General features: G+C 37.5%; 1 pseudogene; it reads left to right on the top strand.

The window, feature by feature from the left end:
• LOC110680327 overlaps positions 1-23,306 on the top strand; it is a 44,717-nt pseudogene extending 21,411 nt beyond the window's left edge.
• Positions 23,307-23,508: the final 202 nt, after the last annotated feature.

Here is a 23,508-nt window from a genome sequence, read left to right as displayed (position 1 = left end):
ATCTAAGATTTTATTAACATTTTGTTAACAACATATTACATTTCATTTGCCATAGCAGTTCAGATTTTTTACAGGTGAGTTGATTTCACCTGCTTAAAAGAGAAAAAAAACGCTTTGAATATACTTAACCTAACTTAACCTAAACATATAACGCATTAATCGTGGCAATAGAAGATTGTAACGATTTTTGCCTGAAATTATTGATTATTTTATTTGACATTTGTTCCAATGTTTCAACATTGGATATTCTATGTAATTCATTGGTACTATACCAGGGAGGAAGCCTCAGAATCATTTTCAAACTTTTTATTTTGAATTCTCTGCAGAGCTTTCTTCCTGGTATTACAACAGCTAGTCCATATTGGTACAGCATACAACATGGCTGGCCTGAAAATTTGTTTGAATATCAAAAGCTTGTTCTTAAGACAAAGTTTTCGATTTTCTATTAATAAGGGGATAGAGACATTTTACATATTTATTACATTTGGCTTGAATGCCCTCAATGTGATTTTTGAAAGTTAAATTCTTATCTAGCATGAGCCCTAGATACTTAACTTCATCTGACCAATTTATTGGAACCCCTCTCATCGTGACAACATGTCTACTTGAAGGTTTCAAATAAAGAGCTTTTGGTTTATGTGGGAATATTATTAGTTGAGTTTTGGAAGCATTAGGAGAAATCTTCCATTTTTGCAAGTATGAAGAAAAAATATCCAAACTTTTTTGCAATCGACTACAGATCACACGCAGACTTCGTCCTTTGGCGGAGAGGCCTGTGTCATCCGCAAACAAGGATTATTGACATTCCTGAGGTAACTCAGGTAAGTCAGATGTGAAAATATTGTATAATATTGGTCCCAAAATGCTGCCTTGAGGAACACCAGCTCTTACAGGAAGTTTTTCAGATCTGGAGTTCTGATAATTAACCTGAAGTGTACGATTTGACAGATAACTTTGAATTATTCTAACAATGTATGTTGGAAAATTAAAGTTTTTAATTTTACAATCAAACCTTCATGCCAAACACTGTCGGATGCTTTTTCTATGTCTAGAAGAGCAAGACCAGTAGAATAGCCTTCAGATTTGTTGGAACGGATCAAATTTGTTACACGTAAAAGTTGATGAGTGGTCGAATGTCCATGGCGGAATCCGAACTGTTCATTGGCAAAAATTGAATTTTCGTTGATGTGGGCCATCATTCTGTTCAAAATAACCTTTTCAAAAAGTTTACTGATGGAGGAAAGCAAACTGATTGGACGATAGCTAGAAGCTTCTGCAGGATTTTTGTCTGGTTTTAAAATTGGAACAACCTTAGCATTTTTCCATTTGTCAGGAAAATATGCTAATTGAGAACATTTGTTAAATATATCAACTAAAAATGATAAGCTACTTTCTGGAAGTTTCTTGATGAGGATGTAGAAAATTCCATCATCGCCAGGAGCTTTCATATTTTTGAATTTTTTAATAATAGTTCTCACTTCTTCCAAATCAGTCTCCCAGGCATTTTCGAAAACGTTCTCTTGATTGAGAATATTTTCGAACTCCTGAGTAACTTCATTTTCAATTGGACTAGTAAGTCCTAAATTAAAATTGTGCGCACTTTCAAACTGCATAGCAAGTTTTTGAGCTTTTTCGCAATTAGTTAGTAATAATTTGTTTTCCTCTTTCAATGCCGGTATTGGCTTCTGAGGTTTTTTCAAGATTTTAGATAATTTCCAAAAGGGCTTAGAGCAGGGGTCCAATTGAGAAATTTTATTTTCAAAATTTTTGTTTCTTAAATCTGCAAAACGTTTCTTGATTTCTTTCTGCAAATCCTGCCATATAATTTTCATAGCAGGATCACGAGTGCGTTGAAATTGCCTTCTCATCACGTTTTTAAGACGGATCAAGAGTTTAAGATCATCGTCTATAATCACGGATTCAAATTTTACTTCACATTTTGGAATTGCAATGTTCCTGGCTTCAACAATGGAATTTGTTAAAGTTTCAAGAGCATTGTCAATATCAATTTTAGTTTCTAAAGAAATGTTAACATCAAGATTAGAGTCAACATACGTTTCATATATATTCCAGTCGGCTCGTAAATAATTGAAAGTGGAGCTGATAGGATTGAGAATCGCTTCTTGGGATATTTGAAATGTAACAGGGACATGATCAGAATCAAAATCAGCATGAGTAATCAGTTGGCTACAAAGATGACTAGAGTCGGTTAAGACCAAATCAATCGTAGATGGATTTCTAGAAGAGGAAAAACATGTGGGGCTATCAGGGTATTGAATTGAGAAATATCCTGAAGAGCACTCATCAAATAAAATTCTGCCGTTGGAATTACTTTGAGAATTATTCCATGACCGATGTTTGGCATTAAAGTCACCAATGACAAAAAATTTTGATTTATTGCGAGTCAATTTACGCAAGTCAGTTTGGAGCAAATTAACTTGCTGCCCAGAGCATTGAAAAGGCAAATAGGCAGCTATGAAAGTATATTTACCAAACTGTGTTTCAACAGAAACACCTAAAGTTTCAAAAACTTTAGTTTCAAATGATGAAAACAGTTGATGTTTTATACGCCTATGAATGATGATTGCAACTCCCCCACATGTCCCATCAAGTCGATCATTACGATAAACAAAAAAGTTAGGATCTTTTTTTAGTTTGGATCCAGGTTTTAAATAAGTTTCGGTAATAACTGCTATATGCACGTTATTAGCTATAAGAAAATTAATCAACTCGTCCTCTTTACCATTCAGAGAACGAGCATTCCAATTTAAAATATTTAAATTATTATTTGGATCCATTAGAAAAACGTAATCCAATAACAATTTGATTTGTAAATTTTACACCTATTTGGACTGCTTCAGTCATAGTGGTGGCTTTGAACATTGCATCAATCATTAGATTCAATTGTTCAGTTAGAAAATTAAAATCAGAGGCAGACATATCATCTGATGATTTCCCATTGGAATTTTCGGTAGACAAAGAAGCAGGGGAGTATAAGTTACCTGTGGCGGTAGGGTTTTTTCCATTTGATTTGAAACAAGTAGAATGGGTACTCATGGAACGAATAGGGGAAGAGTTCAAATTACCTGCTACGATATCGGCAAATGATTTACCGTGGGTAGATACATTCGAAATTGAAAGATTCGAACGGCTACCCGACGGATTAAAATTTGTTTGTGAATGAGCATGATTATGATCTTCCTGGTGGGTATGATTCCTAATCAAGCGATCGTTAACTGAAAAATGAGCATTGTTCGATACTCTACCAGGCAAATTCCGGAAACGACCGTTATCGTAACGGATATTATCTTTCATCTGCCTGGCACGAGCCTCAATGACCCTTTTGCGTGAAGGACAATTCCAAAAATTGGACTTATGGTTAGCTCCGCAATTACAGCATATGAATTTGGTGGTATCTTCCTTCACTGGACAGTCGTCCTTAGCGTGAGAAGAACCTCCGCAAATCATGCATTTAGTATCCATGCGACAATTTTTTGTACCATGACCCCACTTTTGACACCGACGGCACTGAGTGGGATTCTGGTAATTTCCTCCAGGTTTCTGGAAATGTTCCCACGTCACACGGACATCGAACATAAGTTTAGCTTTTTCTAAAGCTTTAATATTATTTAGTTCTTTTTTGTTAAAGTGAACTAAATAATATTCTTGAGAAAGCGCTTTCCGAACAATGCCAGATTGGGTTCTCTTCTTCATAATGATTACTTGGACTGGGGAAAATCCAAGTAAATCATTTATTCCATTTTTGATCTCTTCAGGTGACTTATAGTCACTTGAAAGACCTTTCAAGACGACTTTGAACAAACGTTCAGTTTTGTCGTCATAAGTAAAACAATTGTGCTTCTTCTCTTCAAGATGTCTGAGAAGAATTTCGCGATTTTCCGGCAAAACGCGACATTCTTTGCGATTTGGAAGGAAACCTTGATTCCCCTAATGGAGTTCAAGATCTCCTGCCTAAATCCCCAAATTCGGAACAACTGACCACGATAGGCGGCACTCTTTGCTTCCTCACTTGAATCAAAGAGCCTGGGCTAGAGACTGATTCGATTTGGTGTTCGGAAAATTTGTCTAGAGCATCGAACTGATTGCTCATTTCGATACAATTATTCATTTCACCCTTGGAAGAAAGTTCGCATTCCGGGGAAACATCCTTTCTTCCATTCTTGCCACGTGTAGTGACAGTTTTAAAACCCACTTTTTTGGAAGGAAGTAGTGAATTCAGAGATTCACCCTTCCTTTTGTTAGTTGTTGATACCATGTTTAGTTAATAAACGAGAAAGACGTGACCTTCGAGAGGTTTTTTTCCCTAGACGGTGTCCAAGAAGGATTACCACCGCTAGCTTTCGCCAACGGGTCCAACGAAAAATCGAAGGCACGGGTCCTAACAAGGATCGTAAAGGGATCTATAGTAGAAAAAATAGTACTGTTTGAGTAGCACTGAAAAGTACCGTTTTGAATTTTAGCACTGAAAAGTACTGTTTGTGTAGCACTGAAAAGTACTGTTTTATTGCTTTAGGTAGTTTTTAAGAAAACTTCCAAGAGCAGAGAGAATTCGTGTACGCACAGCACGAAGGTATGATGCGCACTGAAAACCTGGTTCTGATTTGTTATATGTGAAACCGGAACATTCCTACTAAATACGAAGAATAGTTTAAGCGAAAGGGTATATCCATGCTTAATGTATTGTTCATCACTCAATCGACAAGTATCGCCGCCCTGTATAAGCATGACGTTATTAATGAACGATTCATATTTCAGATCAATAACAGTACTTTATTGGCGTTTCTATATAGCAAATACGATTAAACCTCGATGTTCCATTACTCGATATTGACTCATGAAACTATACAAAAAATCAAAATTATTCTATTGCATGGTTAGGGAGCATTCAAAAATTACGTCCATCGTTCAGGGAAGGAGGAGTCTACGAAAATGTGACAATGCATCCATTAGGTACTGTTAGAATCGCGACAGGGGATTGAGGGGACGGAGTGTAGAAATCCTTAAAATATGTTGGACGTCATTTTTTAATCTTCCCTTACTATGATGATCCCCTTAAACAATTTACCAAAACATTTCCATTCCATATCTCGATGGTGTCGACAAGTCGATGTTGAATGTTGAAAATAACGTTTTATAACTGCTGCGCATAGTAAGGGACATAGTTGAAAAATGGTTCCTTACTATGCGCACTTAAGAAGAATAAGAAAATGAAGAGAAAATAAGGTGCACTTTACCAGTGATGATTGCTCGATAAATAAACTAGTGCCTACATACTAAAAATCTGAAATATATTCTCTTTAACTTGATTCAAATGACTTAAGTGATGAGGTACTCCCTTAGCATTTTTGCTAACGGGCAGTCAATTTGGACGTTTTTCAATATTTTTAAAGCTATTTTATTTTTTATTAAAGTAATAAACGAAAATTTATCAAGAAAATTCTTCACGTATTTTTTTATTACTATTGTATCAATATATGGATAACAAATTTTAAACAAAAATTTAAATGATTTACCAGATTTTGGTGGATTTTGGTAAAAGTGCGCAGAGTTAGGAGCTGCGCAGAGTTAGGGGCCCTCACGGCTTTTCAAAACGCAGCAGGCTACCGATAAGATCAACCAGTACTGCGAGGCAAAGGAGATACAATGGTCCTTCATTCCGCCTCGCTCGCCCAACTTTGGCGGGATATGGGAAGCGGGAGTGAAGGCAGCCAAATCGTTGTTGAAAAAGGTCCTATGCGAAACATCATTGACCTACGAAGAGCTAACGACGGTGGCCGTACAAATAGAGGCGATTCTCAATTCGCGTCCGATGACTCAACTGACAAGCGATCCAAACGATTTGATGGCGTTGACCCCAGCTCACTTTCTGGTTGGACATGAACTCACAGCTCCACCTGAACCAAACTACGAGGAAGTCAGAGTGTCGTCGTTATCCCGTTGGCAGTATCTTCGGAGACAAAAACAAATGTTTTGGGCAAGGTGGTCATCGGAGTATCTCAACGAACTTCAGCCTAGAGGTAATTGGTACAAGGAGAAGTTGGTTATCAAGCGTAACCTGTAGTGGTGGTATCACATTTTGGCATTTTTTGCTTAAAGCCGCGTCATAATTCATATGGCATAGACGCAATAATATCTCGGATGTGATCCAACGGACATTCTGCGTCATTGATAGAATTGATGCCCATTTCAAATAATTAATCTATTCGAAGTGGACATTAATACTATTGGTGACGTTCAGTTTGCCTTTTGCTAACCAGAATGATCCGTAGCCACTCTTACTATTAGCTAGCTAGATACATCGTTATCATATACGGCGTAGGGAATACTTAGGAACTCTTAGGAAAATGACTAGTAGATTCACTGAGTATAAATAAGCGGCGACAATCTTATTTTAATATGGTTTTTACATTGCCATAATAAGAAATAAGGTACCGTGGGGTAAGTGGATACAGAAAAATCAATACAGGTCGGACTCGATTATCCGGTGTATCGATTTATTTTTCGCTCCGGATAATCGAATCACTAAGAAAAAATTGAAATCTTCGATAAAAGAACTTAAATATTACCTGTTTTTCGTTGTTTTATTTATATGATGCGGTGGCGTACCCAGAAATTATTTCTAAGAACAGTAGGGGTTTATACAAGATAAAAAAGTTTTTTGATCAGCATAGGGTACCGGTCGTATTTTAGACCCCCTAAGGAAGTGATTTTAGTTATTTGTGCTAATTAATTAATTGCACAGCGTAACCAAGTCAAAGAACATGCCAAAATGTAGAGAAAAAACATCCTCTTTGAGATAAAAATGCCCATACGGTCATGTAGGATCCAAAAAACGTCGAAAATATTTGAATTGTGAAGCATTGTTTTTCATTATTTTGGACACACCAATACATTTTGGACCCTCAAAGTATATATTTTGGACCCCCGGCATTTTTTATCGATTGGCGACAAAGTCTACGACTCTGGCTGTATAATACGCTTGCTCATAGTCTAATCAATCGATTGACAATGGAAAACCGAAGAAATTCTATGCTTTTAGTCCAGAAATTGAAAAACGTTTTTGTTTACATTTGAAAAATTTATGACGGCTTCACTTTCTGTGTGTAACGTGTTGTAACGGTTGCATGGATGAACCGATTGAATTAAATTAATTTGAGATAAAATAAACACATTTTCTGTGTACAAACGGGCGATGCAAGTGCGGAATAGTCCTATCTTTTTAAATGACAATGGTTTTTTTTATTTAAACTGGGAAATTTGCAAGAAAATAGCCCAAGGTGTCCAAAATATATTGGTTACCCTACACAAAAAAAAAACACTTTTTCAAACCCAAATACGTTCAAAACTGCAAAATCATTCATATTGTTATTGCAATAGGGTAAAAGCACCGGTTTTGGCCAGCCTAAGAGAAAATTACAATAAAAATTAAATGGGAAGCCGTATTTATACTACAAATATGTCAAATGCAAGCTTTCAATCCATATTATCTGTGTAAAATATCAAAACTGAGGTAATACCATTTTTTCGCTTTGAAAATCCCGTTGGTCAATATAGGCCAACGGAACCAGTTTCAGCCAGAGATTTAACTTCGGTTCCTAAATTGGCCATTCGCATTGATTTCTCATGAGAGTGGCCAAATTAGGAGTGCCCTGGCTAAATTAGGTGTATGGGAGTTAAAATTATAAAGAAAATGAATTGTTTTTCTTATGTTTTGAATCAATTTGGACGAGTAAATGAATGTAGCTCTATCATCTGAATGTGATCTACTGAACACAAAAGGTTTCATGCTGATTGGTTATGTAAAACGGTGTATAATCAACTATGGCTACAACTGGCGTATGGCCAAAACCGGTGCTTCTACCCTACCAAATTATCTAAGATTTATGCATAAAAATTGAAAAATAAGAACACCAAAAAATAAATTCCGGATAATCGAGTCTAAAATTCCGGATAATCGAATCCCGGATAATCGAATCTCCGGATAATCGAGTCCGACCTGTAGTTAACTTCATTGTTATGTACAGCTAACGTGAATAATGTAATTCAAACTTTTTTCTGTGGATAACAAATTTGGGACTATTTTACTTCAAATCGTCATTTATTTCGATTTTTCTGATCGTTATATATTGAATATGAGGGACTTAAAAAATTGCGCCAATTGATCCACTTGCCCCACCATGGTGGGGTAAGTGGATCACCGTTAAAACAAATCTGTTCTCAAAACAAATGTGGTGTAATTATGTATAATAAGAATGATTTTACTCTCGTTCTTGATATTGGTGCTAGTAATGTTACATTTTAATACTTTAAAATTAAAAAGTATCTTTATTTAATCAAAATATAATGAAAAATATGTATATAATAGTTCACACTAATTCGAACAAAAAAAACACATTGTAACTAGAATAATTTGGAGAAAATTCATCCTTTTATACACATAAGTTATACAGCAGTATTGTAGGATTATTCCTAACGATGTTTTCGAAAAAATATTAGTTACATTTACTTTTGAATAACAAACTGAAATCCTTCTATTCTATCTATAAATATATGTGTATCATCTGTCTAGAATAATTTATATGGTCAAATAAGGTACGATACTATGCTTTCAATTGGAAAATTAGTATAGGTTGCTCTTTTGCAACTCAGCTTAGATAAACCACGAAAAGTTTCGTGTGAATCTTGAAATAATTATTCTTTTATATTTTTTTTTATACCAGAAAGGTTGAAAAAACTTTTAGGTGGATTAATTTAAATTTTCTATGGTGAATTTGACAATTTCAAACTGGGAATGGAACAAAATAAAGGAAAACAACATTTGCGGATATTAAAGCTTATTAAAGTTCTTGTAAGCAGTCTGCCAATAAATGATAATAATACTTGATCCACTTACCCCACCCCATTAAAAAGTAGGGGTAAGTGTACCATGTCCAATATATTTGTATTTATTTATAAAAATCATATATTTTTCATTGTGATTCATTTAATTAGAACTGAAATGCTCACCATGTGTCGAAAAAAATAATAGAATTGGATTTTAGACAGAGATACAATGGATTTTTGATTGATGGAAAACAATTTTCAAATTAATTAATTTTTGCAGCTAAAAAGTTTGCTTGTGTTAGTGTACGTGTAGTAAGGTACCGTGGGGTAAGTGGATACAGAAAAATCAATAGTCAACTTCATTGTTATGTACAGCTAACGTTAATAATGTAATTCAAACTTTTTTCAGTGCATGACAAATGAGGGACTGTTATACTTCAAATCGTCAATAATTTTGATTTTTCTGATTGTTATCTATTGAGCATGACGGACTTGAAAATTTGCGCCAAATGATCCACTTGTCCCACCATGGTGGGGTAAGTGGATCACCTATAAAAAAAACTCTATTCTTAAAACAAATGTGATGTAATCATGTATGGTATGAATAATATTACTGTCATTCTTGTCATACGTGCTATGTTATATATTTTGATAGCTTTAAAATAAAAAAAAATCTTTATTTTATCAAAATATTATGAAAAATATTTGTTCATTAGTTTACACTTATTCGAACAAAAACAAACACTGAAACTAGAATATTTTGGAGAAAATTCATCCATTTTATACACCTGAGTTATACAAAAGAATTGAGGATTATTCCTAACGATGTTTTCGAAAGACAGTCGTAGTTTAAAAATATTAATTACATTTACTTTTGTTTAACATACTGAAATCTTTTTATTCTATTTATGGAAATATTTACATCATCTGTCTAAAACAATCGATATGGTCAGAAAACGTACGATAATATGCTTTCAGGCGGAGAATTTGTAAATTTTTCTCTTTTGCATTTCAGCTTAGAAAAACCAAGAAAAATTTTGTTTGAATTTTTCAATTTTCATTTGTACTAGAAAGACTGTACAACACTTTTAGGTGGATTAATTGAAATTTTCTCAGGTCAATTTGGCAAATTCAAGCTAGGAATGAAAAATGTAAAAGGAAAACAACACTTTATGACACTAACGCTTATTCAAATCCGCGTAAGTAGTCTGCCAATATTTGATAACAATAGTTGATCCACTTACCCCATCCCATTAAAAAGTGCGGGTAAGTGTACCATGACCAATATATCTGTATTTATTTACAAAAATCACATTTTTTTTCATTGTGATTCATACAATTAGAACTGAAATGTTCACCATGTGCTGAAAAAACTAATAGTATTAGATTTTAGGCAGAGATACAATGGATTTTTTATCGACAGAAAACAACTTTAAAATGAATTGATTTTTGCAGTCAACAAGTTTGCTTGTGTTAGTGCACGTGTAGTATCAGTATTGCAGTAGTATCAGTGTGTACGTGAGAATATAACCTAAAATGAAGCAAAGGTGTGAAAACATTCGGAATATTAAAGTAGTTATTCTTATTACGGACGAATGATCCACTTACCCCACTGCTACACTTCCCCCACGGTACCTTACCAGTTTTGCAATAGTATCAGTGTGGGCGTAAGAATTTAACCTAAAACAAGGCAATGATGCGAAAACATTCAACATATTCAAGTATTTATGCTTAATATTGAGAAATGATCCACTTACCCCACTGATACACTTCCCCCACTGTACCTTACCTCTTTTGTAACAGCGGTATAAATAATCTAATTCCAGCTTCATTTTCGCAAAATTTACAAGTAGAAAGTAGGCGTTGTGAAGCATTGCATTTGCCACCGAAAAGTGAATCTTGTAGGAGACTGTAATAGAAGCCTAAGGTAACTTTACTCTTCAATATTCACTATAAAAATGACTATGGAAAGTAAGACGCTGAGATCGATCATTAGGGTACACTTGCTAGTTTCGAAAAATTGTTGAACAGACAAGGAAAGCGACTTTTTTCTTTAAGGATATATGAACGTAATGACCAATGAATACTTTTAACAACAAGAAATGTAATTAACTAGAACTACTACTAAACAGCCTAATTTTGTTAAGACTTGACGACACTTGACATTTAAGACTCTAATCTTACGTAAAAGACAATAGTACCGTAATCCGGGGTAACATTGATCATTTTTTTTAGTATTTCTTAAATTTTTCATTTCACAATACAAATGTTACAAGTTTCATATTTTTAAAACAAGTACTGGCACCCACCGCTCCTCCCTCCCCTTGGTTATGCGACCTTGCCGCGATGGGAGGGCATAATCCATTAGCCCATATGATGGAAACCAAAGGCGTAACCTGTAGTGGTGGTATCACATTTTGGCATTTTTTGCTTAAAGCCGCGTCATAATTCATATGGCATAGACGCAATAATATCTCGGATGTGATCCAACGGACATTCTGCGTCATTGATAGAATTGATGCCCATTTCAAATAATTAATCTATTCGAAGTGGACATTAATACTATTGGTGACGTTCAGTTTGCCTTTTGCTAACCAGAATGATCCGTAGCCACTCTTACTATTAGCTAGTTAGATACATCGTTATCATATACGACGTAGGGAATACATAGGAACTCTTAGGAAAATGACTAGTAGATTCACTGAGTAGAAATAAGTGGCGACAATCTTATTTTAATATGGTTTTTACATTGCCATAATAAGTAATACCTCTTTTGTAACAGCGGTATAAATAATCTAATTCCAGCTTCATTTTCGCACAATTTACAAGTAGAAAGTAGGCGTTGTGAAGCATTGCATTTGCCACCGAAAAGTGAATCATGTAGGAGACTGTAATAGAAGCCTAAGGTAACTTTACTCTTCAATATTCACTATAAAATGACTATGGAAAGTAAGACGCTGAGATCGATCATTAGGGTACACTTGCTAGTTTCGAAAAATTGTTGAACAGACAAGGAAAGCGACTTTTTTCTTTAAGGATATATGAACGTAATGACCAATAAACACTTTTAACAACAAAAAATAAAATTAACTAGAACTACCTAATTTTGTTAAAACTTGACGACAATTGACATTTAAGACTCTAATGTTACGTAAAAGACAGGAGTAATCAGAATAGCACTTGAATGACAAATTATTCAAAACCATTTCGACTAGACAGTATTAGTAATGACACTACTACACAACTATTTCAAACAAATTCTGATGGAGCTGCTGATTTTCACAATGCTTCCTTTTCTCAGAAGCAAGGGAATATGGGCACTTTTCAAAAACTACCACGTCACAATACTAATAAAAAACAGTGTTCATGTGGGCGCCATTGCCTAGTCCGTCTGAGTATTGGTCCTGGTAGAGGGGAAACTTGGCAAAAGCCAGACCGAGGGTTCAGCCTTGACAAGTTAAGCTGTCAGGCAGCTCCAACTGAATACCATACAAAAAAAAAAAAAAAAAAAAAAAAGTACTGGCACCCACCGCTCCTAGCTATGTACTTTATTTTATTTTTCGAAAGATTTAAACATGTTTAAATAAATGTTTTAAGTGATTTTTTGATTCAGCTGATATGGGGTAACATTGATCACCCAAGTAAACAACGTTCGCTTATATTGGAAATGTCATTACTTACTAAAATCAGGGCCCCTGAAGCCGAATATGAAGACCAAACCCTTACAAGTCATTTACTTTTTGAGTTATTTCTAAATTAAAAACACCTTGAACCACGTAATACGCCTAAAAGTAGGCAATTTCCTCAGGAAATTCTACATTCGTAATAGTATTTAGTTAATGTTGCCTAAATGAATAAACTTATGAAAGATTTGACAACGGAATCGTTTTCGGCGATGCCATATTTAGTAACACCCGCATTTTCCTTGATCACATCGTCTGCAGAACTCATGTGAGACATGAATTTTCGGTAGTGTCAGTGAAAATGATAGAAATCATTATTTCAAAAAGTTGACAAATTTGCGCGTGAACTAAACGCAATTTTGGCAAAAACCTTGATTATCATTAGCTTATGAATATACGAAAGAAAGGCACCATTCATGGTTCGAAAATGCTTCATCAATAAATCTTTATTTGAACGTTTAACAAGATGAGTCATCCCGATCAATGTTACCCCGCTGATCAATGTTATCCCGGATTACGGTAATCAGAATAGCACTTGAATGACAAATTATTCAAAACCATTTCGACTAGACAGTATTAGTAATGCACTACTATTTCAAACAAATTCTAATGGAGCTGCTGATTTTCATAATGCTTCCTTTTCTCAGAAGCAAGGGAATATGGGTACTTTTCAAAAACTACCACGTCACAATACTAATAAAAAACAGTGTTCATGTGGGCGCCATTGCCTAGTCCGTCTGAGTATTGGTCCTGGTAGAGGGGAAACTTGGCAAAAGCCAGACCGAGGGTTCAGCCTTGACAAGTTAAGCTGTCAGGCAGCTCCAACTGAATACCATTCAAAAAAAAACAAAACCAAAAAAAAGGAGAAGTTGGTTATCAAGCCGGGAATGCTCGTAGTCCTGCGAGAAGAGAACATGGCGCCACAGCAATGGCGTCTCGGACGGATTGTGCAGATTCATCCTGGCTCAGACAATATCGTTCGAGTAGTCACTGTGAGGACCAGGGTTGGTAACCATCGGTTTCGTCACTGACCGATGACGAAAAATTGAGAAAAATATTCAGTGCGTAAAAGATCGTCATTTTCTTTGTCTTCAATGACTGGCAAGGAGACCACGACGAAACAAAGCCGCAAAAAGTCCACGAGTAATATTTTTCGTCACTCTTCCCGTCACCCCTCCGCTCTGAACCAACATAAGCTTCTAATCGTCACCGAGCGCACAATTGCAGACAAAGAGAGTCTGAGCTACAAACTACTAGTCAACAAGGTGTCTTGTGTTAGCAATTGGGCAAGCACTTTACCAAGAAGTTGTGTTAGCCCTGTTGGTAGGCGCGTACTACCGATAATCTAAGGGTTTTTTCACAGAGAAACAGACGTCACACTCTCAATGCTGTCCATCGATCAACTTTTCAACGATCGATTTGAATATATGGTAGGTGGTCAATCGACCACAGGCAGCGCTCGCGTCGTTTTTGTTCGTGTTTGACGTTTACACACTAACGCCACCTGTCGGTCCATCGGCCACCTACAGTGTTTTTAGTATTGGGCGTACATGTTTTCGCGACTATGATTTTGATCGCGATTTGTTCTAAGTGTTACGTCTGTTTCTCTGTGTTTTTTGTTCAACTCCGGAAGCGCGCAGATTTTTTTTTTTGCGAGTTCCTTTTTTGGTCGGCCTTCCAATTGGCACCGATAAGTTGTCTGCCTTTCCATTCAAGCTGAACATGTTCAACGAAAACACATACAGAGAGAAACGGCAAAGATTTTTCGTCGCGACGAGGTGCTTGGTTGCTGGTAGTTGGGCGTCTAAGTTTGCGCTGAGCTGAGGTAGTGACGAAAACTTTTTATTTTTCGTCACCGTCACTGATAGTCTGTCGAATCCGGCGACTAATAACAACCCTGGTGAGGACATCTACTGGTGAAGCGGGCGATCGGAAAGATTGCGGTTCTACCGATTGAGGATAACGCCCTGTGAGATTGTTGGACACTGTGTGCCAACCGGGGGGAGGATGTTAACAATTAAATCGATATTTTGCGCAGAAGCGCCCATTGCTTTATATAAATGTCATCCAATGCTAAATAAACGAACATTGTCATTGTTGAGTCAGTAACCGAGAAGAGCAACGTGCCTTTTATTTCTCTCGAGCAAAACTCCCGGAATAACCAGTAGTGTGGACAGGGATGTTCAAAAATAAAAATTAGAAAAATCAAAAACCAAAATTCATAAATTTGCGAATGAAAATAAATCATTTTCCAAAACGTGTTTAGATCGATTTTAGATACCGAAAATGATATTTAGATCGAAAATAAAAATTGGGTTGACAAAAAAGTTGACACTATTAATAACAAAAAAAAACTGACAGTATCATAGGTTACCCACTATGAACCGATGCACGAGTTCACTAGATTGACGTTTGAGCGGTGGCATATTAACTCGTTGCCATAGGCCAGGGAAATGGTTCACCTAGAGTGAATTTATGTCAGAGAAAAAGTATATTTTGTATGAGAATTGACAGAAAAATGAATGACAAGTTCATCCACTTCTCCTGGCCTATAGCCACATAGATAACACCCCAAGTAACCACAAGCATTATACTATTGCATTAATTTGGTCGAAAGTCAACATTTTTGCATTAATAATGTTATCATGCATTTATTCAATAACTGTCAAGCAATGATGCATTTGATTAACATTGTAAATGCTTTGTAGCATTATTTTAATATAGCATTATGCTAAGCGTTTAGAGTGAATATACAGTTATGCTGTCATATAAGATTACATAACCTCATTAAACACACTCGAATCTGTAATAAATAAGTAAGACGATCGAGCACGTTCGCACTCGCTCATTACGTTTTGTGGGATATGGAAGAATAATGAAATGACTTTCTTTCATCTCGAACCCCCATTGCATGATCTAAGGATATATGTATTCATTCAAAATTGTTGTATTTATCTATGAGACTCTTTTATTCATAAGGAGCGAGAGGAAATGTCGATCAATTTCTCTCCCCTGAAATCTGTTTAATGCGCTAGGGCTTTGTTTTGTGGGGTATGTTCTGTTATTTCCTCTACGAAAAAGAATGGTGATTTCTATTGATGTTTCATTTGGTGAGGAAAGGAAATCAATCGCCGAAGAGAATTCTTTCTATTCGTAATAACTGGGCGAATAGTAATGTTAACACACACAGTGGCTTCGTTAATAAGGAACTTTTATCTTACCTTATCACATCAGCAGCTTTAGCACAGGACACCAACGCGCCAGGCATCCAGTACACCATCACCCTAGTTGTGGATTCGAATCCTGATTCCAACAAAAAAAAAATCATTGATATGGTAAAGAAATCCAAAGGTAGCCAATGGATTCATTGTTTTGTTTATTTTTAACGCAAGCCCTAAACATACATTATTTAAGTACAGGGTGTCCATCCATCCGGGATATCCGGGAAAAGCGGGGAAAAAACACGGGAATTCCATTTGGCCGGGGAAAATACGGGAAATACCCGGGAAATTGTAGAACCACGGGAAAAATATTTGTTCCGTGGACAAAACAGAAAAGTTTTCACTATCAATTTGTGTGACTTGTGCTTTGACACAAGATACACGACTGTTTGACAACTCAAACTTCGCATTATGAATAACTTTTGGTAAGATGCTAAAGGAATAGTTAACGATTTCTAGTATTCCTAACATTCAAAAATCGTTGGTTCCGTGTTGAGATTTTTGGCATTTTTTTCTAGCAAATGATATCGATTTCTTGTGAGCTGTAAAGATTTCTGGCGGCATATTGAGCAAATTCAAAGCAGATCTAATGAAATATTAATGATATTAATGGTAGCAAGGTAATCTAAAAAGATTGTCGATCTGTTTTCTTGGGAGATCTAGGTGATTTACTGCTAAACGCCTTGGTCGTTTTATGATTATTTTTTTCTGTATGGTGGATTTTTGGAGATTCTTATTCATGACTAGTGGTCCCGGCAAACTTCGCTTGCCATCAAGTAGGCTGTTTGAAAAACGCTTTTGATCGTCCTATATAAAATGACAGTTTCGTTCGCTTTTTCAACTTTCCCGGTGAATATCCTGGGAATTTTATACATACAAACACGTCGGAACCCTTGACGAACAAAACTGAGAAAGAATCATTCAAATCCGCTGACCCGTTAGTAAGCCATTTCGTGACATACAAAAAAAAATCCATTTTTATTTATATAGATTACGGCTTGGTTAAGTATTCTTGGGTAGATGGATTGCTTCAAAGATGCTTGTTATGGATTTAAGTCATTTTTTAATATGCTTAATAAAGGAATAACGATTCACTGTTGCTCAATTGATATGAACGAATTTGAATTGAATTGAATTAGGGTAACGTATATAACTTGGACATGCATATAATTTGGACAGGCTGCTTTTCTATGCTCATTTACAATGAGATGATGAGGAATTTATGTACGGAAAATCATGTATTGCATTATTAATACACTTTGCTACTTATTAATGATGGCCAATTTCATAACAATTACAAATTAGCTTCAAAAATACCAAAATTGTAAATTGTATCAAAAGAACACCTGTGAAACCTACGAATGCAAGACGATGTACGTTTCAAGAACATACTTTAAACGCAATAATAGCGCTCAGAATAGGCATTCATAAAAAGTTTAAAGGCGGGTAATATGATAAAATATGTCTAAAATTGAAGCTAAGTTCATCTAAAATCTTAACATTAGTATATAAGGCATAAATGAGGTGGTGTCCAAAATAGATTACGGTTTTTGTTCAGTTGATATAATTTGGCCATCTGATGAAACGCACTGGAATGTCGCATGCATGCATACTTGCAGGCGTATTTCGTGGATCTGATGATATTTGCTTGCATTAAATGAAATTATTGATTATCACCAATATACACATCCAATAAGCGAAAAAATGCTCAAGTCACATGCAAACTCTTCAAACATTATGATATGATCATCCTTTTAAGAAACCATTGAATAGATAATGAGATAACGCCCCTGTCCAAATTATATTCACATGAGGGTGTCCAAAATGTATATTTGATGTCCGAAATGTATAACAGACAGGCAATTAATCAACGCTATTTTGGCACCTATTGCTACAGTTTGTAAGCTTTTTCTCTCCAGAAACTCAAAAACAATGATACATTAAGCATATAAGTATCATAACGTAATAAATATTAGTATCTAAGGCAGTTAATCGATCGCCGTTTTCAGACATATCCTTAGCCTGTCCAAAATACATAATTTACCCTACTTTTTATTGAAGGGATTTTCTGCCGTAGGCAGGTTCATCCCCAATTGATATGAGCTCTTTTTCGTCATCGATTCTCTTTTTCGTTAATAACTTCGCCAAAATAAATCTTAAATATTTCTTGTTCATGAAACTTAGTTATTATTTCTCCTACAGCACAAAAACATGTTACAAAAAGTAAATCAATTTTCTGCAATAATGGATGAAGGAAGAAAATCGATGAATGCAGATAAGCCCTTACGAAAAATTTATGTCGAAATGTTCTTTTGGCGAGATATCGTTTCAGCTACTTCCTTCCTAGATTATGATTTTTTCTAGGGTTATGGGCCATGTATTACGTATAATTTGTAAGGCCTTCCTAGAAAAGATTTCAAATCGAATATCAGCTCTTACTGACAAAGGTAAAAGTTGGTGGAAAATTTCAAGTTGAAGGATCTTGATGTAGCTTGGTTTAAAAATTTAGGCATCCGGGAAAAATCCGGGAATTGGAAAACTGATTTTGAATGGACACCCTGAAGCTAATATACATCATGAACCCTAAATATACAAACATAAATGCTTTAGTAGGGCTTGTGCATTAAAACTGCTTTACCAAGTATTTCATTAATTTGGTTGTTGTGGGGCCCTTTCCCACTTAATTATGCTTTATAAAGCTCTTAAAGGTTATGTTACTTTAAAACAAAATCTGATAGCACACTATAGAGCAAACATAAAGTAAGGTACCGTGGGGCAAGTGGGTAATGGAATTCGCATAGTTGAGATTCTTCCAATTCTAGATACTTTAAATTGAAACAAATGAGGTTGTGTATATTTTTAGCTTGACTCCCACCATATATAGGCAGCATGCTGAAATTGATTTTTATAAACAATTGAAGAAAAAATACAGAAAAAGTTTTTGAAATATGTCTCCTTACTTTTCACTTGCCCCAAAAGTGGGGCAAGTGAAAAGTTTACCGTTTTGAACAATAAATTCAAAAACATAACAGTTATATTCACGATTTCTATTACCTTTAACACTTGTTAAGGCTTCCTAATGAACAATAACATAAGTAACATATAAACAAAGGAAATGTTATTCTTTTCACTTCAATTTTCTTCTGTTCAGTTATGTTAGTTGAAATGAATTCGACAACATTATAACTGCAACATTTCCAATGTTAGTTCTTACATTATACACATTTATATTTTTTTCACGAGCTCGGCTGTGCGAATCTCGGTTTCCCGAATTTAACCGAGACTCAGCCTAACAAATTGTCCGGTTGCTTAGCAACGAAGCACGATTTACTGATACTCGGCTTTTGTTTGCTGAGATCCCAGGAAATTTGTTTGCCGACTACTCGGCTGTGCGGATCTCGGTTAAAATTAGTCGAGATTCGGCATTCTGAATTAAGTGTGTAGGACAGCAATTGCATTTCTGCTCTGTAGAATTTCCACCGCTCGTTATTTGTTTTTGAGAAGTCGAATAACTCTTCGGGAAAAATCAAACGGAATCCTTCAAAAACGTATTAATGGTCTTTTTTATGTGGATAGACCTATACCCCATTTTTTATGTTTTGAACTAGCTTTACATAGACATTCTACGAGATTTCCGTGTGTTCTCTAATATTGCAAACTTTTCAGTCAACGTCTTCCTTTTAATTGGCTGCCCGAAGTAGACATATTAATATTGTAATGTTTAGAAACATCTTTTAGAGAAGTTCCATGATTTCTAATAGCTTTTAACGCTTGAGTATAGTGTTTCTTGAATTATCAGCACGTTATGTTTTTCTATGATAATTGCGAACCATGTTTACTTATGGCTACTTAAAGAGAAAACACAAATTCAATCTCTAATGATAAACTTTTCACTTGCCCCACCTGATAAGAAAATTGACGGTGTTCAAATTTAGTTATTTTTAGGTATACGTCGTATTACTTCTAAAACTTTTTTATTACAGTTTGAAACTGTCACAGAGTACAACTAAGTAGTGGTACAGGAAATTATTTTCCGCAACTTTTTTCCACTGAAAATATTAAAATAAGATTGTACGCCGCCAACTTTGCTACGGAGTAACAGTTGACAGGTTAACAATTTTTCACTCTATTATGCAATAATGCTAAAAATCTCTGAAATCTTTTACCTATCGTAATGTTCTCAATGACCTCAAAGGTTTACGCATAAGTTTAAAACGTTTAATTCACATATTCAGTAAAATATATCAATTGTTTTCACTTACCCCATTTACCCACTTGCCCCGCGGTACCTTATTCATATACAGCTTCGTGGTTACTTGGGACGGCACCGCTCAAACGTCAAATAATGAATTCGTGCATTATGGGTCATGTTCATTTCAATTGCATGTAGAATGGAGTGACTATAATCGTGATGAGGTGATCATAATAGTGTGGACAGTGTACACAATTTTCTTTCATATTGCGCGATTTAATGCAGGTAGTTGCCGATGACTGAATATGGAAGTTCTTATCGTAATTTATTTTAATGGGAGTTTAGGGTCCGGAACATTAGAGGACACTTACAAATTAATGCACATTTGTACAACATTGTGTGATAGTTGAAAGGTAATGTTTAAAGATATTAAAAGTCATTTGATCTGTTGTCGCTTGTTCAATCGTTGGAAATTAGTAAAAATCCACCCAAAAATAATTATTAAATTTGAAACAAAAAGTGTCCCACGTATACAGCTATGTCTCCCCTAATGGGTTTTTGGAATTAATCTAGCAAAAAATATGCTGCTGAGTTGTTAAGATGTACATAACGAAGTCATTGAGATCTTTGGAGTCAATCTCTGGATAGATTTTGCGGACGAACCGACGTGTTTTGAATGACGCTTCGTTTCAAGTGAATTTCTGATGGTGCTATTTGTGTGTTAAAGTTTGAATGACCGAAATTTCCCCAGAGGATCGGATTATGGGATTTACGATAGTAGAATTTGTTGGACCAAATAGTTCTTTAGTTTTCACATCTTAGTTTTGCGTCACTATTTTGATCATTTCAGTCACTAAAGTTTCACATTATGTGGCTGTCTTGATGATGCTCTCATTCCTAATCTTTCTCATTTATTTTCAGAATTCATCGAAGTGGGAAGCGCGCCCGTCCTGGACACCCTCCAGAGGGTGTTCCGCATCAAGAAAGGACCTACAACCTGGTCGGATTCGGTGATTGAGCCGATTATGTTCAAAGTATCTGGACCCTCTGCGTGGAGCTGAAGAAGTCCCACATTGCCAAGGAGGGGCTGTTCCACGTATTCGGATACATGGTCCAGCTGGTGAATGTGAGCGCTGGAGAACGTCATCGAGGCTATCTGAAGATGGCGAGAACGCACGGAAGCGCCCAGCAGCATCGTCCAGGCCTACTTGACATTGACGTACTGGGATATTTGGCCACGCGGATCGTTCTGATGAGGCGCGGTTTGCGCGAGGTATCATGCCCAGGACCGTCGGATCGAACGATTCTGCTGCCGTGCGGTTCAAGTTCTGTGGGAAAGCTACGTCAGTTGGAACTGCTGAAGGTGAACTTCCCATTGCGAGATCTGTACCACGAATGCCAAAGATGGCTTTCGGATCTGTTGAAAGTACAACCGGAAGATGGAGTATTCCCGGAAGCTATGCAGAAGTTGAGGAAGGCTCTGGAAGACATTTAGCAAGGGAGCTCGGCAGAACGGCCAATTGAGCATCTCCGAAGCCGGAGACCCAGCAGCTGAACTTGGACACCCGTCTAAACCGCTGGGACTGAACCCATTCCAGATGGAGTTGTGGCTGGAAGCTTCTAAGGCTGATACGAGGACATCCACGGGCTGATGACACTGTTCTAAGAAGACTCCAGCCGAAGACAATGGCCCTTTACTATCAAAAATTGGCCATGGTGTTCTGAAGGCCGGCAATGTCAACTGTTCCACGCTGCTGCTCTATTGAAAGTTGTTCCAGCTGTCCCGTGACATGAAGAAGAATGTCACTCAAGAGGAGATCCAGCGAATACTTTTCCCACGTTCTGTTGCCACCTTGGCCAATTCCACTTCCGTTCGGCTCATCCGGAGTTTGATCGTTCAATCGAAACCGACAAGAGCCCCCTGGCAGAAGGCCCAGAAGGCTTGCGGTTCTGCTTGGACTGCACACAGCCACCAACCCGTGCTTCGTGCTGAAGGATGTGCTCCGTTTGAATGTCCTCCAACTGGCCGCTCCCGCAGTTCCAGAACTTGTTACAATGGCTCGGCAGTGGAATTCGATCCGTGAATTCTTGCGAACGTTGTCCAAAAACATCATCCAGGAAAATCACCGTGCATGGAGATAATCCCTACGCTCAGTACATCAGGCCCTGCCAGGATGTCACCCTGGTGCGTTTGGGTCCGTCAGGTTCCCAAGGTTACCAGTCGATCGAATTCTCTCGTTTCTTGCACTGGGCCAAGTTCTCCACAGCTTCTACCTGGAGCGTATTCTGTGGACTGTGGTTGCTTCACAAACCGACATGCAAACACGATCGATCACCGCAACCTTGCGTCATTTCGGAAGGATCTGACAGAAGCAACGGGAGGATCATCCCGATGGTCCCACGCTTCAATCGATGCCTCGGAACAGGTCCGCTCCCAACTGGTCAACATGTCCGTTGTCCTTCCATTCGTGCCATTGCCACGATCACCCCAACCGGAACAAGCCGAACGCGATCGTTCTCCGGGCTCAGATGGTCAAAAGCTACGAAGAAAACATGGTCAAGGAAACATCAGCGCATTCTCCAACGTCAGAAATGAAGATCGAAGATTCGCAAGGAATACATCGAGGGGTGAATCTCGAGCGTGAAGAGAAGGAAACTTTCTCGGCGAACTAGGGGAAGTTCGCTCGCCAGCATAAACTCGCCGAACAGCGTTTCGTCTGGAGCAGGAAAATGAGAACGCGAACGCAAACGTTACGAGAACGGAAGTCCAGATGATCAGGAGCGCAACAGAAGGAAAAGATCGATTCAAATCAAGCAGACGGGGCGCCGGTCAAAAGATCTCAGAAATTCGACGAGGAAGACATCAAGAAGATTGAACGCCGAAGAGATCGCGCCAAGGAGCGGAGAACGCCAAAAGGAACGCAAGGCCCACGACAACAAATCTTCAATCGCAGTGAGAAGGAAGATCGATTACTTTCGAGCGGGCCAAACGCCTGGAGGAAATCCCCCTCATCGAGAAAGTACCTTCGAGGACAAACGGTTCAGGATAAGCAGTTCTGGGAAAAACAGGAAGCCTCTCGCATCGAAGCGGCCATCGCCGAACGGCAGAACGCCGAAGCTGCTCCAAGGAGCGCTTTGATAGCGCATGCAACCGCGACGCGGAAATCTTCTGGCAGAAGCTGAAGGCGAGCGCAGCAAACCAGTTTGCGAGAAACTTAGGCCGTCAATGTCGCCCTGGAGGAAGAGGCAAACGCGCGTCTGACCGAACGCGAGTTTATTGAGCGACGCGAGGACGCCGCCAGAAATGGCCTCCGCGAAAAGGAAAAAAAAGGAAGAACGTCGCCGGGCGAGGAGGAAATCGCATAGCAAGGCAGGAAGAGGAACGCATGAGCGTGAAAGACGTGCCAGAACGGCGCATCAGGACGAGAAGGCTCGGTTCCGAGAGAAGAGACGCGCCCGCGAGGAAAGAGGCTACGAAGAAGAGCGGAGGAAATCGCCAAATGCAGGCTAAAGCTCAGCGAACGTGAACGTTTGGCGTGAGGCAGATTCCTGGAGAGATCGTCCGGTG

The sequence above is a fragment of the Aedes aegypti genome, unplaced genomic scaffold, assembly GCF_002204515.2.
Source record: "Aedes aegypti strain LVP_AGWG unplaced genomic scaffold, AaegL5.0 Primary Assembly AGWG_AaegL5_hic_scaff_1198_PBJ_arrow, whole genome shotgun sequence".
NCBI lineage: Eukaryota > Metazoa > Arthropoda > Insecta > Diptera > Culicidae > Aedes > Aedes aegypti.
This window is presented reverse-complemented; position numbering and strand designations above follow the sequence as displayed.